Raw genomic sequence first — 19,221 nt, forward strand, 5'->3', positions numbered from 1 at the left:
GAAACGGCTGCCACAAAACTATCAGAACAGATGAGCGATCGATGGGGCCTATCCGGTTAAATTCTTTCCCTACCCACAGAACGACTTAACGTAGCTGGTGTCACTGCAGTCGGGCCACGTTCCGGTATATGTATATACACGGCCACACATATATATGTATATACACCGACACACACACACACACACACACACACACACACACACACACACACATATAAAATTAGCTGGGCATGCTGGCGCATGCCTGTATTCCCAGCTACTGGGGAGGCTGAGGCAGTAGGATCACTGAAGCCCAGGAGTTTGAGGTTGCGGTGAGCTAGGCTGACACCACGGAACTCAGTCTAGCCCGGGCAACAGAGGGAGACTCTGCCTCAAAAAAAAAATCCCCCAACCGAACAAGGTATAGGAAAATTATGGTGGCGGTGATGGTGGTGGTGGTGTGGCGGTAGGGGGGCGGGGGCGCTGCTGGTGTGGGCGGTGCTGGTGCCAGTGCAGTGGTCATCGTCCCACTACTAAAAGGGAGAGCAGAACCAAGTTCTGGGACATAAAGATCATACTGGATCCACCGGTGGAGCGAGGGAATGTTTCTTCTACAGGACCAGTATTTCCTTTGCTGCCCCCTCCCCCAATGCCATAAATAATGTGTCGATGAGGACGTACACACCGTTATCCCTGGTTGTGGGTCGGGGGTGGGGGCGGGGGCGTGGCAGGGAGTCAAGTCAAGTGATGCTTTTGTAATAAAGAGACATACGGCCCCCCGGGATACAGGCTGGGAACTTCACCCGTCAGCTCTAGGGAGTAACACAGGCAGGCAGTGCTCACCGTCAGTCTTACATAATTAAAAAATAAAAAAAATAGAAAATAGAAAAAACGGCCGGGCGCTGTGGCTCCCGCCTGTAATCCTAGCACTCTGGGAGGCCGAGGCGGGAGGATCGCTCAAGGTCAGGAGTTGGAGACCAGCCTCAGCAAGAGCGAGACACCGCCCCCTCCTCGCCCAGCCCCTCCCCGTCCCGTCCCGTCCCTACAAAGAGAGAGAAATAAATTATCTGGAAAATTAAAAATAGATAGAAACAAACTTAGCCGGGCACAGTGGCACGTGCTGGTATTCCCAGGTATTCGGGAGGCTGAGGCAGAAGGATCGCTTAAGTCGAGGAGTTTGAGGTTGCTGTGAGCTAGACTGACGCCACGCCACTCTAGCGAGGGCAACACAAAGAGACCCTGTGAGAAAGAAAAGAGGAAAGAGAAACAAAAGAAAGAGAGAGAGAGAGACAGAGGGAGAGAGGGCGAGAGTGACAGAGAGAAAAAGGGAGGGAGGGAAGAGTAGGAGGAGGTGAGGGATAGGGGGAGAGAGAGAGAGAGAGAGAGAGAGAGAGAGAGGGAAGGAGGGAGGGAAGAGAAGGAGGAGGAGAGGGAGAGGGAGAGAGAGAGAGAGAGAGGGAGAGGCAGAAGAAGAGGGCGAGGGGGAGGGGGGGGAGAGAGACACGGGGGAGAGAGAGAGGGAGAGAGAGGGAGGGAGAGAGAGGGAGGGAGGGAGGGAGGGGGGAGAGAGAGAGAGAGGGAGGGAGAGAGAGAGAGATAGAAGAAAACTATTAAAAATTCGGTACCAGATCCATCGGTCGGTACTCAGAAGCGTGACGATCGGGTGTTCCCGTGCACGTGTGAGATGTGTCTTCTCCCTCACGCCGCGTTTCCTCCACACACACACACATACACACACACACACACACACACATCACCCATGTGCCGCGAAAAAAGCAACAAAAAGAGAGAAAGAGATGAAAAAGGGAGAATGGAAACAGGGAAAAAGGGGAAGGAAGAAAGAAGTTTTGAACAAAAGAGACCAAAGTCACAGCGAGAAGGAAGAATACTGAGCCCGGAGCGACACCTAGTGACCACACCGTCAACGGCACACTACGGCCCCAATTGGCCAGAGACATCTGGTGGACCCCAGGGCACTGCGCGAAGGGAAGCCGAGGGCAACCTGTGGCGGACCCGGGCCACGGCGTCTGCAGGCGATTACCAGGCGGCCACAGGAGGCCGGGGAAACTCATTCTCAGCGGGGGGTGGGGGGAGGGGAAGTGATCGCAAAGTCACACCCGACAGATCCCTTTCCAGTTCATAAACGTGGTGATTGCGTGTTCACACGCACGTGTGAGGTGTGCCTCCTGCTGTGTCGGCACATCCCCCGCGTGACGTGAAACCATGATTGGGGGGGGCGGTTTGCGATGAAAGTCACGCCAGGTCCCCGGGAGAGTTCGTGAGCCTGATAACTGCGCGCGTCGGAGGAAATCAGGGGGCGGGGGGGGGGGGTTGGAAGCGAAGCAAGGAAGAAGGAGCGAGCGAGCGAGCTAGCGGGGGGGGGGAGAGGGAGGCGGGGACGGGGCGGGAGGAGGGAGACGAAAAGAAAAGAGTGGAGAAGTCCGCGAGGACGGAGCCCTCTGGCGGTGACCGCTGGCATAGCGTCGAGGAGCCCGGCCCCGGCCGCGGTCCCGCCGAGACTTGAGTGTGACGGGGACATCTGGTCGACCCCGCGTACCGCGGCGTCGGCGCGCGACGCCGGCGGGGGCGCGAGCGCGGAGACAGCGGGTCCCCGCCGTCCTACCCTCACGGGGGCCCGCCGGCCTCCTGGTCGACCCCGACTCTCGGGGGAAAGAAGGGCGGGGGCGACCGGCCGGTCCCCCCGACCGGAGGGCCACCGCTTCCACCCCCGCGGCGACGGAGAGGGCCGCGGCGGCCAGACCGGCGCGGCCCCTCCCCCGCCGGCGCCTCGGTCGCCCCGTCTCCCCCACCCACCGACCATCGCGCTCCTCCGGGGAACCCCGATCCCAGCCCGGAGGACGAGCCCCGAAGGGTCGCGCGGGGAGGAGGCCGCGTGGTGGGAGTCGGGGTCCACCCCGAGGCGTGACTCCGGGCGCGGCCTGGAGGGGAGGGGAGGGGAGGGCCGCCCCCTCCACCTTCCCCGGCGCCCCCGACCGACACACCGCGTGCCCGCGCGCGCACCCCCCCCCACACCCCGCCGTAGCCCTGGCGCGGGAGGGGCCGAGGCAGCGCGGAGGGCCGGAGCGACGGGAGGGGCCGAGGAGGCGGTGACCGACGGACCCGGGGAGACCCGCGCCCCGCGGGGCCGCCGCCGGCCGGCCGGACGCGCGCGCGCGCGCGCGCGCACCCGCCCGCCGGGACAAACCCTTGTGTCGAGGGCTGACTTTCAATAGATCGCAGCCAGGGAGCTGCTCTGCTACGTACGAAACCCCGACCCAGAAGCAGGTCGTCTACGAATGGTTTAGCACCAGGTTCCCCACGAACGTGCGTTGCGTGACGGGCGAGGGGGCGGCCGCCCTTCCGGCCGCACCCCGTTTCCCAGGACGAGGGGCGCTCTAACTCACAGCCTCACCCAGAGCAACCTCCCGCCCGCCCTGCAAGCTCCATTCACCGTGAGTGCCCTGGCCGGGTAGGTGTCCCACTGCACAAAGACCTATCAGACCGCATTTCTTCCATTATTATAAGTAGTCATACATTCTTTTAGGACCGTAGCCGTAGGGTACACCTCCAGGCACAGTTGCGGGGTGGGAGGTGAGGGAAGAGGCCATTCTTCACGTATCGTTGGGTAGCACGGGGGCAGGGGAGGCAGTTTCCTCCTGCTCCTCCTCGTCCCCCTTCTCCCTGGATTTGCTTCTTCCTGGTTTTTTCTTTATTCCTCTCCCAGTTCCCCCTTCCATCGTCTTGACGGATTTGGATGAGACGTAGACATTTTCTATGTCAGGCTTTACTCATCCCGAGGGAGGAGGAGAAAAGTAAGCCGCCTGCCATGACACAATGGAACGGAAGTTTGTGAGCTACTGACTGCTGTGGCATTCTGACACTTCGTGTTTTTCAGGACATTCTATATTTCCGCTATCCCACTAGAATATATCCCCTTGATCACTCCCGTGTACCCCCATCCCAGCTTTTTCGTGAGCCACCCTCAACGGCCGTGACAATGTAGTGCGGGGACTCCCTCCGTCTGGTGCCTTACACTCGCACATTTGGGGTTTCGTATCAGCATAGCAAAGTGATCGCCTTTCAATAACCTGGCTGGCCACCGTGGCTCATGCCTGTGACCCCAGCAACTTGGGAGGCAGAGACGGGAGCATGACTTGAGCCCAGCAGCCGGAGACCAGCCTGGGTAACACGATGAGACCTCGTCTCTACCAACAAAATATAAAAAAAGAAAAATTATGCCTGGTGTGGCAGCATCTGCCTATAATCCCAGCGGCTCAGAAGGCTGAGGCAGAGAGGATCACTTAAGCCCTGGATTTGAAGCTTGCCGTGAGCTACAATCAGGCTAAGGCGGCCTGGCTGGGAGAGGACAGAGTGAAAGGAATCCTGTCTCAAAAAAAAAAAAAAAAAGACAGAAAAAGGAAAGAGGAAAGAAAGTAAAAAGAGAAAAAAGACCGATGACACAACTTAGAAGTCTCGGTGTTACCGAAAACTCCGCCGATTGCCCACGAGGCAAATAGCGAGGACAAGCTGTGTGAGGAGGAAGAAAAGAGGGAGTCTATTTGGCCGGTAAAGGAGGAAATGAGGTAGACCTTCCCATCTCAAGCCCCCAAAGTTCCCGAACATAGGGCTGGGCAGAAATAGAGAGCTTTTAAAGGGCGCGGGAGGCGGGCGATGGGGGTGGGTGGGGATGGGTGGGGGGAGCGTGTGGTTCTCAGCTTTAGCAATGATTGAGGTTAATGATTTCAATGGTCCAGGCTCTGCCAAAAACAAAGCCTGTGAACTCTGTGAACTCTGCCGGCCACCCACCTGGGGGCAGGGGACCACTTGGGAGTTTTAACAAAAGATTTAACTTGCTTGGGGACATAGGCCAGACTACGAGTTCCCAAAAGTTGGGGGGGTTGGGGGAGGAGAGCGTAAAAGGACAGAACATCTTTCTGTCCCTTTTTGGTTACTTCTTTTTTCCCCCCTAGGTGCCAAAAGATATGAGCCCGGTGCCGAAAAGAAATAGGTATGGGCGCCCACGTGCACACGCAGAGATATACGATCGAATACGTCGTCTTCACAGTGTTTCCGAGTCGAGGAATCTGGAAGATGATCGGGGAAGGATCATGGGCAACTTCGTATTTCTTCCAGGACAGGAAAATGGACCCGAAGAGAAAAACGCATCGTTCTCGGCATAGGATAAAACGCTACATCTTGTTATATAATATGAGGCATTCTGTGATTTAAATTTTTATCCGAGATGATATTCAGTAAGCCTACAAAACAAGATAAAACACAGACAAACACAAGGGTAAAAAAAAAAAAAAAAACCTAGGGGCACAGGCCTATGGTCCCGGGAGGAGGCAGGGAGCGGGAGGAGGGGCCCCTCCCGCAGACAACAGGGCGGGTGAGCGGAGAGCCGCCAGAGGCGAGGGCTGCCTCGGGCGGGGCCCAGAGCTGCGGGCCCAGGAAGAAGGAAGTGGGACCGGTCGTGCTCTAGTCCCCGCCGCCGATCCGAACCGCGCCCCGCCCTCCACCCCCCCTCCACCCCCCACCCCGCCCCGGGGAGTCAGCTCTTAAACTCCCAACGTCACCTGGCTTTCCGCGATCACGATGGCTGATCAGAGTGGCCGCTAGGTGACACCCGACAACCGGTGCCAGTGTCAGCCTGAAAAGAAGGGACCCTATGACGGGGGTGGGCAGGGGTGGGGGTGGGGCGCACAGTGGGCGGCCCGGCCAGCTCCCCTTCCTCCTTGGAGCGGATCGGATCATCTGGAACTTTATCCCCCGAGAGGAGAGAGTGACACTGGGTGTGTGCTAGGAGCCGGCGGGTTGGGACGGGGACCTACCCGAGAGGGAAGTCGAGTACAGGGAGTTTCACAGTTGACCCACTGACGATCTCAAGGCCCGGACAGTAGAAGCGTGGCAATATCTGTCACCGTGGAATGAACACTTGGTACCAAAGACCTTTGTCTTTGCTGGTCCCCTGTGCCCGGGGGGCACGTGGCCAGAATCTGACATCCTAAATGTCTTCTTAGAAAAAATTTGGGGGTGGGAGTGGGGGCGGGGGAGAGAGACAGAGAGAGGAAAGAAAGGGGCAGGAAACGGCTGCCACAAAACTCTCAGAACAGATAAGCGATCGATGGGGCCTATCCGGTTAAATTCTTTCCCTACCCACAGAACGACTTAACGGAGCTGGTGTCACTGCAGTCGGGCCACGTTCCGGTATATGTATATACACGGCCACACATATATATGTATATACACCGACACACACACACACACACACACACACACACACACACACACACACATATAAAATTAGCTGGGCATGCTGGCGCATGCCTGTATTCCCAGCTACTGGGGAGGCTGAGGCAGTAGGATCACTGAAGCCCAGGAGTTTGAGGTTGCGGTGAGCTAGGCTGACACCACGGAACTCAGTCTAGCCCGGGCAACAGAGGGAGACTCTGCCTCAAAAAAAAAAATCCCCCAACCGAACAAGGTATAGGAAAATTATGGTGGCGGTGATGGTGGTGGTGGTGTGGCGGTAGGGGGGCGGGGGCGCTGCTGGTGTGGGCGGTGCTGGTGCCAGTGCAGTGGTCATCGTCCTACTACTAAAAGGGAGAGCAGAACCAAGTTCTGGGACATAAAGATCATACTGGATCCACTGGTGGAGCGAGGGAATGTTTCTTCTACAGGACCAGTATTTCCTTTGCTGCCCCCTCCCCCAATGCCATAAATAATGTGTCGATGAGGACGTACACACCGTTGTCCCTGGTTGTGGGTCGGGGGTGGGGGCGGGGGCGTGGCAGGGAGTCAAGTCAAGTGATGCTTTTGTAATAAAGAGACATACGGCCCCCCGGGATACAGGCTGGGAACTTCACCCGTCAGCTCTAGGGAGTAACACAGGCAGGCAGTGCTCACCGTCAGTCTTACATAATTAAAAAATAAAAAAAATAGAAAATAGAAAAAACGGCCGGGCGCAGTGGCTCCCGCCTGTAATCCTAGCACTCTGGGAGGCCGAGGCGGGAGGATCGCTCAAGGTCAGGAGTTGGAGACCAGCCTCAGCAAGAGCGAGACACCGCCCCCTCCTCGCCCAGCCCCTCCCCGTCCCGTCCCGTCCCTACAAAGAGAGAGAAATAAATTATCTGGAAAATTAAAAATAGATAGAAACAAACTTAGCCGGGCACAGTGGCACGTGCTGGTATTCCCAGGTATTCGGGAGGCTGAGGCAGAAGGATCGCTTAAGTCGAGGAGTTTGAGGTTGCTGTGAGCTAGACTGACGCCACGCCACACTAGCGAGGGCAACACAAAGAGACCCTGTGAGAAAGAAAAGAGGAAAGAGAAACAAAAGAAAGAGAGAGAGAGAGAGAGAGAGGGAGAGAGGGCGAGAGTGACAGAGAGAAAAAGAGAGGGAGGGAAGAGTAGGAGGAGGAGAGGGATGGGGGGGAGAGAGAGAGAGAGAGAGAGAGGGAAGGAGGGAGGGAAGAGAAGGAGGAGGAGAGGGAGAGGGAGAGAGAGAGAGAGAGGGAGAGGCAGAAGAAGAGGGCGAGGGGGAGGGGGGGAGAGAGACACGGTGGAGAGAGAGAGGGAGAGAGAGGGAGGGAGGGAGGGAGGGGGGAGAGAGAGAGAGAGGGAGGGAGAGAGAGAGAGATAGAAGAAAACTATTAAAAATTCGGTACCAGATCCATCGGTCGGTACTCAGAAGCGTGACGATCGGGTGTTCCCGTGCACGTGTGAGATGTGTCTTCTCCCTCACGCCGCGTTTCCTCCACACACACACACATACACACACACACACACACACACATCACCCATGTGCCGCGAAAAAAGCAACAAAAAGAGAGAAAGAGATGAAAAAGGGAGAATGGAAACAGGGAAAAAGGGGAAGGAAGAAAGAAGTTTTGAACAAAAGAGACCAAAGTCACAGCGAGAAGGAAGAATACTGAGCCCGGAGCGACACCTAGTGACCACACCGTCAACGGCACACTACGGCCCCAATTGGCCAGAGACATCTGGTGGACCCCAGGGCACTGCGCGAAGGGAAGCCGAGGGCAACCTGTGGCGGACCCGGGCCACGGCGTCTGCAGGCGATTACCAGGCGGCCACAGGAGGCCGGGGAAACTCATTCTCAGCGGGGGGTGGGGGGAGGGGAAGTGATCGCAAAGTCACACCCGACAGATCCCTTTCCAGTTCATAAACGTGGTGATTGCGTGTTCACACGCACGTGTGAGGTGTGCCTCCTGCTGTGTCGGCACATCCCCCGCGTGACGTGAAACCATGATTGGGGGGGGGCGGTTTGCGATGAAAGTCACGCCAGGTCCCCGGGAGAGTTCGTGAGCCTGATAACTGCGCGCGTGCGGAGGAAATCAGGGGGCGGGGGGGGGGGGTTGGAAGCGAAGCAAGGAAGAAGGAGCGAGCGAGCGAGCTAGCGGGGCGGGGGAGAGGGAGGCGGGGACGGGGCGGGAGGAGGGAGACGAAAAGAAAAGAGTGGAGAAGTCCGCGAGGACGGAGCCCTCTGGCGGTGACCGCTGGCATAGCGTCGAGGAGCCCGGCCCCGGCCGCGGTCCCGCCGAGACTTGAGTGTGACGGGGACATCTGGTCGACCCCGCGTACCGCGGCGTCGGCGCGCGACGCCGGCGGGGGGCGCGAGCGCGGAGACAGCGGGTCCCCGCCGTCCTACCCTCACGGGGGCCCGCCGGCCTCCTGGTCGACCCCGACTCTCGGGGGAAAGAAGGGCGGGGGCGACCGGCCGGTCCCCCGACCGGAGGGCCACCGCTTCCACCCCCGCGGCGACGGAGAGGGCCGCGGCGGCCAGACCGGCGCGGCCCCTCCCCCGCCGGCGCCTCGGTCGCCCCGTCTCCCCCACCCACCGACCATCGCGCTCCTCCGGGGAACCCCGATCCCAGCCCGGAGGACGAGCCCCGAAGGGTCGCGCGGGGAGGAGGCCGCGTGGTGGGAGTCGGGGTCCACCCCGAGGCGTGACTCCGGGCGCGGCCTGGAGGGGAGGGGAGGGGAGGGCCGCCCCCTCCACCTTCCCCGGCGCCCCCGACCGACACACCGCGTGCCCGCGCGCGCACCCCCCCCCCACACCCCGCCGTAGCCCTGGCGCGGGAGGGGCCGAGGCAGCGCGGAGGGCCGGAGCGACGGGAGGGGCCGAGGAGGCGGTGACCGACGGACCCGGGGAGACCCGCGCCCCGCGGGGCCGCCGCCGGCCGGCCGGACGCGCGCAGCGCGCGCGCGCGCGCACCCGCCCGCCGGGACAAACCCTTGTGTCGAGGGCTGACTTTCAATAGATCGCAGCCAGGGAGCTGCTCTGCTACGTACGAAACCCCGACCCAGAAGCAGGTCGTCTACGAATGGTTTAGCACCAGGTTCCCCACGAACGTGCGTTGCGTGACGGGCGAGGGGGCGGCCGCCCTTCCGGCCGCACCCCGTTTCCCAGGACGAGGGGCGCTCTAACTCACAGCCTCACCCAGAGCAACCTCCCGCCCGCCCTGCAAGCTCCATTCACCGTGAGTGCCCTGGCCGGGTAGGTGTCCCACTGCACAAAGACCTATCAGACCGCATTTCTTCCATTATTATAAGTAGTCATACATTCTTTTAGGACCGTAGCCGTAGGGTACACCTCCAGGCACAGTTGCGGGGTGGGAGGTGAGGGAAGAGGCCATTCTTCACGTATCGTTGGGTAGCACGGGGGCAGGGGAGGCAGTTTCCTCCTGCTCCTCCTCGTCCCCCTTCTCCCTGGATTTGCTTCTTCCTGGTTTTTTCTTTATTCCTCTCCCAGTTCCCCCTTCCATCGTCTTGACGGATTTGGATGAGACGTAGACATTTTCTATGTCAGGCTTTACTCATCCCGAGGGAGGAGGAGAAAAGTAAGCCGCCTGCCATGACACAATGGAACGGAAGTTTGTGAGCTACTGACTGCTGTGGCATTCTGACACTTCGTGTTTTTCAGGACATTCTATATTTCCGCTATCCCACTAGAATATATCCCCTTGATCACTCCCGTGTACCCCCATCCCAGCTTTTTCGTGAGCCACCCTCAACGGCCGTGACAATGTAGTGCGGGGACTCCCTCCGTCTGGTGCCTTACACTCGCACATTTGGGGTTTCGTATCAGCATAGCAAAGTGATCGCCTTTCAATAACCTGGCTGGCCACCGTGGCTCATGCCTGTGACCCCAGCAACTTGGGAGGCAGAGACGGGAGCATGACTTGAGCCCAGCAGCCGGAGACCAGCCTGGGTAACACGATGAGACCTCGTCTCTACCAACAAAATATAAAAAAAGAAAAATTATGCCTGGTGTGGCAGCATCTGCCTATAATCCCAGCGGCTCAGAAGGCTGAGGCAGAGAGGATCACTTAAGCCCTGGATTTGAAGCTTGCCGTGAGCTACAATCAGGCTAAGGCGGCCTGGCTGGGAGAGGACAGAGTGAAAGGAATCCTGTCTCAAAAAAAAAAAAAAAAAGACAGAAAAAGGAAAGAGGAAAGAAAGTAAAAAGAGAAAAAAGACCGATGACACAACTTAGAAGTCTCGGTGTTACCGAAAACTCCGCCGATTGCCCACGAGGCAAATAGCGAGGACAAGCTGTGTGAGGAGGAAGAAAAGAGGGAGTCTATTTGGCCGGTAAAGGAGGAAATGAGGTAGACCTTCCCATCTCAAGCCCCCAAAGTTCCCGAACATAGGGCTGGGCAGAAATAGAGAGCTTTTAAAGGGCGCGGGAGGCGGGCGATGGGGGTGGGTGGGGATGGGTGGGGGGGAGCGTGTGGTTCTCAGCTTTAGCAATGATTGAGGTTAATGATTTCAATGGTCCAGGCTCTGCCAAAAACAAAGCCTGTGAACTCTGTGAACTCTGCCGGCCACCCACCTGGGGGCAGGGGACCACTTGGGAGTTTTAACAAAAGATTTAACTTGCTTGGGGACATAGGCCAGACTACGAGTTCCCAAAAGTTGGGGGGGTTGGGGGAGGAGAGCGTAAAAGGACAGAACATCTTTCTGTCCCTTTTTGGTTACTTCTTTTTTCCCCCCTAGGTGCCAAAAGATATGAGCCCGGTGCCGAAAAGAAATAGGTATGGGCGCCCACGTGCACACGCAGAGATATACGATCGAATACGTCGTCTTCACAGTGTTTCCGAGTCGAGGAATCTGGAAGATGATCGGGGAAGGATCATGGGCAACTTCGTATTTCTTCCAGGACAGGAAAATGGACCCGAAGAGAAAAACGCATCGTTCTCGGCATAGGATAAAACGCTACATCTTGTTATATAATATGAGGCATTCTGTGATTTAAATTTTTATCCGAGATGATATTCAGTAAGCCTACAAAACAAGATAAAACACAGACAAACACAAGGGTAAAAAAAAAAAAAAAAACCTAGGGGCACAGGCCTATGGTCCCGGGAGGAGGCAGGGAGCGGGAGGAGGGGCCCCTCCCGCAGACAACAGGGCGGGTGAGCGGAGAGCCGCCAGAGGCGAGGGCTGCCTCGGGCGGGGCCCAGAGCTGCGGGCCCAGGAAGAAGGAAGTGGGACCGGTCGTGCTCTAGTCCCCGCCGCCGATCCGAACCGCGCCCCGCCCTCCACCCCCCCTCCACCCCCCACCCCGCCCCGGGGAGTCAGCTCTTAAACTCCCAACGTCACCTGGCTTTCCGCGATCACGATGGCTGATCAGAGTGGCCGCTAGGTGACACCCGACAACCGGTGCCAGTGTCAGCCTGAAAAGAAGGGACCCTATGACGGGGGGTGGGCAGGGGTGGGGGTGGGGCGCACAGTGGGCGGCCCGGCCAGCTCCCCTTCCTCCTTGGAGCGGATCGGATCATCTGGAACTTTATCCCCCGAGAGGAGAGAGTGACACTGGGTGTGTGCTAGGAGCCGGCGGGTTGGGACGGGGACCTACCCGAGAGGGAAGTCGAGTACAGGGAGTTTCACAGTTGACCCACTGACGATCTCAAGGCCCGGACAGTAGAAGCGTGGCAATATCTGTCACCGTGGAATGAACACTTGGTACCAAAGACCTTTGTCTTTGCTGGTCCCCTGTGCCCGGGGGGCACGTGGCCAGAATCTGACATCCTAAATGTCTTCTTAGAAAAAATTTGGGGGTGGGAGTGGGGGCGGGGGAGAGAGACAGAGAGAGGAAAGAAAGGGGCAGGAAACGGCTGCCACAAAACTCTCAGAACAGATAAGCGATCGATGGGGCCTATCCGGTTAAATTCTTTCCCTACCCACAGAACGACTTAACGGAGCTGGTGTCACTGCAGTCGGGCCACGTTCCGGTATATGTATATACACGGCCACACATATATATGTATATACACCGACACACACACACACACACACACACACACACACACACACACACATATAAAATTAGCTGGGCATGCTGGCGCATGCCTGTATTCCCAGCTACTGGGGAGGCTGAGGCAGTAGGATCACTGAAGCCCAGGAGTTTGAGGTTGCGGTGAGCTAGGCTGACACCACGGAACTCAGTCTAGCCCGGGCAACAGAGGGAGACTCTGCCTCAAAAAAAAAAATCCCCCAACCGAACAAGGTATAGGAAAATTATGGTGGCGGTGATGGTGGTGGTGGTGTGGCGGTAGGGGGGCGGGGGCGCTGCTGGTGTGGGCGGTGCTGGTGCCAGTGCAGTGGTCATCGTCCTACTACTAAAAGGGAGAGCAGAACCAAGTTCTGGGACATAAAGATCATACTGGATCCACCGGTGGAGCGAGGGAATGTTTCTTCTACAGGACCAGTATTTCCTTTGCTGCCCCCTCCCCCAATGCCATAAATAATGTGTCGATGAGGACGTACACACCGTTGTCCCTGGTTGTGGGTCGGGGGTGGGGGCGGGGGCGTGGCAGGGAGTCAAGTCAAGTGATGCTTTTGTAATAAAGAGACATACGGCCCCCCGGGATACAGGCTGGGAACTTCACCCGTCAGCTCTAGGGAGTAACACAGGCAGGCAGTGCTCACCGTCAGTCTTACATAATTAAAAAATAAAAAAAATAGAAAATAGAAAAAACGGCCGGGCGCAGTGGCTCCCGCCTGTAATCCTAGCACTCTGGGAGGCCGAGGCGGGAGGATCGCTCAAGGTCAGGAGTTGGAGACCAGCCTCAGCAAGAGCGAGACACCGCCCCCTCCTCGCCCAGCCCCTCCCCGTCCCGTCCCGTCCCTACAAAGAGAGAGAAATAAATTATCTGGAAAATTAAAAATAGATAGAAACAAACTTAGCCGGGCACAGTGGCACGTGCTGGTATTCCCAGGTATTCGGGAGGCTGAGGCAGAAGGATCGCTTAAGTCGAGGAGTTTGAGGTTGCTGTGAGCTAGACTGACGCCACGCCACACTAGCGAGGGCAACACAAAGAGACCCTGTGAGAAAGAAAAGAGGAAAGAGAAACAAAAGAAAGAGAGAGAGAGAGAGAGAGAGGGAGAGAGGGCGAGAGTGACAGAGAGAAAAAGAGAGGGAGGGAAGAGTAGGAGGAGGAGAGGGATGGGGGGGAGAGAGAGAGAGAGAGAGAGAGGGAAGGAGGGAGGGAAGAGAAGGAGGAGGAGAGGGAGAGGGAGAGAGAGAGAGAGAGGGAGAGGCAGAAGAAGAGGGCGAGGGGGAGGGGGGGGAGAGAGACACGGTGGAGAGAGAGAGGGAGAGAGAGGGAGGGAGGGAGGGAGGGGGGAGAGAGAGAGAGAGGGAGGGAGAGAGAGAGAGATAGAAGAAAACTATTAAAAATTCGGTACCAGATCCATCGGTCGGTACTCAGAAGCGTGACGATCGGGTGTTCCCGTGCACGTGTGAGATGTGTCTTCTCCCTCACGCCGCGTTTCCTCCACACACACACACATACACACACACACACACACACACATCACCCATGTGCCGCGAAAAAAGCAACAAAAAGAGAGAAAGAGATGAAAAAGGGAGAATGGAAACAGGGAAAAAGGGGAAGGAAGAAAGAAGTTTTGAACAAAAGAGACCAAAGTCACAGCGAGAAGGAAGAATACTGAGCCCGGAGCGACACCTAGTGACCACACCGTCAACGGCACACTACGGCCCCAATTGGCCAGAGACATCTGGTGGACCCCAGGGCACTGCGCGAAGGGAAGCCGAGGGCAACCTGTGGCGGACCCGGGCCACGGCGTCTGCAGGCGATTACCAGGCGGCCACAGGAGGCCGGGGAAACTCATTCTCAGCGGGGGGTGGGGGGAGGGGAAGTGATCGCAAAGTCACACCCGACAGATCCCTTTCCAGTTCATAAACGTGGTGATTGCGTGTTCACACGCACGTGTGAGGTGTGCCTCCTGCTGTGTCGGCACATCCCCCGCGTGACGTGAAACCATGATTGGGGGGGGCGGTTTGCGATGAAAGTCACGCCAGGTCCCCGGGAGAGTTCGTGAGCCTGATAACTGCGCGCGTGCGGAGGAAATCAGGGGGCGGGGGGGGGGGTTGGAAGCGAAGCAAGGAAGAAGGAGCGAGCGAGCGAGCTAGCGGGGCGGGGGAGAGGGAGGCGGGGACGGGGCGGGAGGAGGGAGACGAAAAGAAAAGAGTGGAGAAGTCCGCGAGGACGGAGCCCTCTGGCGGTGACCGCTGGCATAGCGTCGAGGAGCCCGGCCCCGGCCGCGGTCCCGCCGAGACTTGAGTGTGACGGGGACATCTGGTCGACCCCGCGTACCGCGGCGTCGGCGCGCGACGCCGGCGGGGGCGCGAGCGCGGAGACAGCGGGTCCCCGCCGTCCTACCCTCACGGGGGCCCGCCGGCCTCCTGGTCGACCCCGACTCTCGGGGGAAAGAAGGGCGGGGGCGACCGGCCGGTCCCCCCGACCGGAGGGCCACCGCTTCCACCCCCGCGGCGACGGAGAGGGCCGCGGCGGCCAGACCGGCGCGGCCCCTCCCCCGCCGGCGCCTCGGTCGCCCCGTCTCCCCCACCCACCGACCATCGCGCTCCTCCGGGGAACCCCGATCCCAGCCCGGAGGACGAGCCCCGAAGGGTCGCGCGGGGAGGAGGCCGCGTGGTGGGAGTCGGGGTCCACCCCGAGGCGTGACTCCGGGCGCGGCCTGGAGGGGAGGGGAGGGGAGGGCCGCCCCCTCCACCTTCCCCGGCGCCCCCGACCGACACACCGCGTGCCCGCGCGCGCACCCCCCCCCCACACCCCGCCGTAGCCCTGGCGCGGGAGGGGCCGAGGCAGCGCGGAGGGCCGGAGCGACGGGAGGGGCCGAGGAGGCGGTGACCGACGGACCCGGGGAGACCCGCGCCCCGCGGGGCCGCCGCCGGCCGGCCGGACGCGCGCGCGCGCGCGCGCGCGCACCCGCCCGCCGGGACAAACCCTTGTGTCGAGGGCTGACTTTCAATAGATCGCAGCCAGGGAGCTGCTCTGCTACGTACGAAACCCCGACCCAGAAGCAGGTCGTCTACGAATGGTTTAGCACCAGGTTCCCCACGAACGTGCGTTGCGTGACGGGCGAGGGGGCGGCCGCCCTTCCGGCCGCACCCCGTTTCCCAGGACGAGGGGCGCTCTAACTCACAGCCTCACCCAGAGCAACCTCCCGCCCGCCCTGCAAGCTCCATTCACCGTGAGTGCCCTGGCCGGGTAGGTGTCCCACTGCACAAAGACCTATCAGACCGCATTTCTTCCATTATTATAAGTAGTCATACATTCTTTTAGGACCGTAGCCGTAGGGTACACCTCCAGGCACAGTTGCGGGGTGGGAGGTGAGGGAAGAGGCCATTCTTCACGTATCGTTGGGTAGCACGGGGGCAGGGGAGGCAGTTTCCTCCTGCTCCTCCTCGTCCCCCTTCTCCCTGGATTTGCTTCTTCCTGGTTTTTTCTTTATTCCTCTCCCAGTTCCCCCTTCCATCGTCTTGACGGATTTGGATGAGACGTAGACATTTTCTATGTCAGGCTTTACTCATCCCGAGGGAGGAGGAGAAAAGTAAGCCGCCTGCCATGACACAATGGAACGGAAGTTTGTGAGCTACTGACTGCTGTGGCATTCTGACACTTCGTGTTTTTCAGGACATTCTATATTTCCGCTATCCCACTAGAATATATCCCCTTGATCACTCCCGTGTACCCCCATCCCAGCTTTTTCGTGAGCCACCCTCAACGGCCGTGACAATGTAGTGCGGGGACTCCCTCCGTCTGGTGCCTTACACTCGCACATTTGGGGTTTCGTATCAGCATAGCAAAGTGATCGCCTTTCAATAACCTGGCTGGCCACCGTGGCTCATGCCTGTGACCCCAGCAACTTGGGAGGCAGAGACGGGAGCATGACTTGAGCCCAGCAGCCGGAGACCAGCCTGGGTAACACGATGAGACCTCGTCTCTACCAACAAAATATAAAAAAAGAAAAATTATGCCTGGTGTGGCAGCATCTGCCTATAATCCCAGCGGCTCAGAAGGCTGAGGCAGAGAGGATCACTTAAGCCCTGGATTTGAAGCTTGCCGTGAGCTACAATCAGGCTAAGGCGGCCTGGCTGGGAGAGGACAGAGTGAAAGGAATCCTGCCTCAAAAAAAAAAAAAAAAAAAAAAAGACAGAAAAAGGAAAGAGGAAAGAAAGTAAAAAGAGAAAGAAGACCGATGACACAACTTAGAAGTCTCGGTGTTACCGAAAACTCCGCCGATTGCCCACGAGGCAAATAGCGAGGACAAGCTGTGTGAGGAGGAAGAAAAGAGGGAGTCTATTTGGCCGGTAAAGGAGGAAATGAGGTAGACCTTCCCATCTCAAGCCCCCAAAGTTCCCGAACATAGGGCTGGGCAGAAATAGAGAGCTTTTAAAGGGCGCGGGAGGCGGGCGATGGGGGTGGGTGGGGATGGGTGGGGGGAGCGTGTGGTTCTCAGCTTTAGCAATGATTGAGGTTAATGATTTCAATGGTCCAGGCTCTGCCAAAAACAAAGCCTGTGAACTCTGTGAACTCTGCCGGCCACCCACCTGGGGGCAGGGGACCACTTGGGAGTTTTAACAAAAGATTTAACTTGCTTGGGGACATAGGCCAGACTACGAGTTCCCAAAAGTTGGGGGGGTTGGGGGAGGAGAGCGTAAAAGGACAGAACATCTTTCTGTCCTTTTTTGGTTTCTTCTTTTTTCCCCCCTAGGTGCCAAAAGATATGAGCCCGATGCCGAAAAGAAATAGGTATGGGCGCCCACGTGCACACGCAGAGATATACGATCGAATACGTCGTCTTCACAGTGTTTCCGAGTCGAGGAATCTGGAAGATGATCGGGGAAGGATCACGGGCAACTTCGTATTTCTTCCGGGACAGGAAAATGGACCCGAAGAGAAAAACGCATCGTTCTCGGCATAGGATAAAACGCTACATCTTGTTATATAATATGAGGCATTCTGTGATTTAAATTTTTATCCGAGATGATATTCAGTAAGCCTACAAAACAAGATAAAACACAGACAAACACAAGGGTGAAAAAAAAAGAAAAAAACCTAGGGGCACAGGCCTATGGTCCCGGGAGGAGGCAGGGAGCGGGAGGAGGGGCGCCTCCCGCAGACAACAGGGCGGGTGGGCGGAGAGCCGCCAGAGGCGAGGGCTGCCTCGGGCGGGGCCCAGAGCTGCGGGCCCAGGAAGAAGGGAGTGGGACCGGTCGTGCTCTACTCCCCGCCGCTGATCCGAACCACGCCCCGCCCTCCACCCCCCCTCCACCCCCCACCCCGCCCCGGGGAGTCAGCTCTTAAACTCCCAACGTCACCTGGCTTTCCGCGATCACGATGGCTGATCAGAGTGGCCGCTAGGTGACACCCGACAACCGGTGCCAGTGTCAGCCTGAAAAGAAGGGACCCTATGACGGGGGTGGGCAGGGGTGGGGGTGGGGCGCACAGTGGGCGGCCCGGCCAGCTCCCCTTCCTCCTTGGAGCGGATCGGATCATCTGGAACTTTATCCCCCGAGAGGAGAGAGTGACACTGGGTGTGTGCTAGGAGCCGGCGGGTTGGGACGGGGACCTACCCGAGAGGGAAGTCGAGTACAGGGAGTTTCACAGTTGACCCACTGACGATCTCAAGGCCCGGACAGTAGAAGCGTGGCAATATCTGTCACCGTGGAATGAACACTTGGTACCAAAGACCTTTGTCTTTGCTGGTCCCCTGTGCCCAGGGGGGCACGTGGCCAGAATCTGACATCCTAAATGTCTTCTTAGAAAAAATTTGGGGGTGGGAGTGGGGGCGGGGGAGAGAGACAGAGAGAGGAAAGAAAGGGGCAGGAAACGGCTGCCACAAAACTATCAGAACAGATGAGCGATCGATGGGGCCTATCCGGTTAAATTCTTTCCCTACCCACAGAACGACTTAACGGAGCTGGTGTCACTGCAGTCGGGCCACGTTCCGGTATATGTATATACACGGCCACACATATATATGTATATACACCGACACACACACACACACACACACACACACACACATATAAAATTAGCTGGGCATGCTGGCGCATGCCTGTATTCCCAGCTACTGGGGAGGCTGAGGCAGTAGGATCACTGAAGCCCAGGAGTTTGAGGTTGCGGTGAGCTAGGCTGACACCACGGAACTCAGTCTAGCCCGGGCAACAGAGGGAGACTCTGCCTCAAAAAAAAAATCCCCCAACCGAACAAGGTATAGGAAAATTATGGTGGCGGTGATGGTGGTGGTGGTGTGGCGGTAGGGGGGCGGGGGCGCTGCTGGTGTGGGCGGTGCTGGTGCCAGTGCAGTGGTCATCGTCCCACTACTAAAAGGGAGAGCAGAACCAAGTTCTGGGACATAAAGATCATACTGGATCCACCGGTGGAGCGAGGGAATGTTTCTTCTACAGGACCAGTATTTCCTTTGCTGCCCCCTCCCCCAATGCCATAAATAATGTGTCGATGAGGACGTACACACCGTTATCCCTGGTTGTGGGTCGGGGGTGGGGGCGGGGGCGTGGCAGGGAGTCAAGTCAAGTGATGCTTTTGTAATAAAGAGACATACGGCCCCCCGGGATACAGGCTGGGAACTTCACCCGTCAGCTCTAGGGAGTAACACAGGCAGGCAGTGCTCACCGTCAGTCTTACATAATTAAAAAATAAAAAAAATAGAAAATAGAAAAAACGGCCGGGCGCAGTGGCTCCCGCCTGTAATCCTAGCACTCTGGGAGGCCGAGGCGGGAGGATCGCTCAAGGTCAGGAGTTGGAGACCAGCCTCAGCAAGAGCGAGACACCGCCCCCTCCTCGCCCAGCCCCTCCCCGTCCCGTCCCGTCCCTACAAAGAGAGAGAAATAAATTATCTGGAAAATTAAAAATAGATAGAAACAAA

The 19,221-nt window shown here is 58.1% G+C and overlaps 3 pseudogenes; all 3 read left to right on the plus strand.

Annotated features, from left to right (window-relative positions):
• Positions 1-2,103: 2,103 nt before the first annotated feature.
• Positions 2,104-2,195, plus strand: LOC123629514 (annotated as a pseudogene).
• Positions 2,196-8,142: 5,947 nt separating this feature from the next.
• On the plus strand, positions 8,143-8,234 carry LOC123629508 (annotated as a pseudogene).
• A 5,954-nt stretch (positions 8,235-14,188) lies between these two features.
• Positions 14,189-14,280, plus strand: LOC123629509 (annotated as a pseudogene).
• The last annotated feature ends 4,941 nt before the right edge of the window (positions 14,281-19,221 follow it).

Source organism: Lemur catta, unplaced genomic scaffold (assembly GCF_020740605.2).
Source record: "Lemur catta isolate mLemCat1 unplaced genomic scaffold, mLemCat1.pri scaffold_164_ctg1, whole genome shotgun sequence".
Lineage (NCBI taxonomy): Eukaryota > Metazoa > Chordata > Mammalia > Primates > Lemuridae > Lemur > Lemur catta.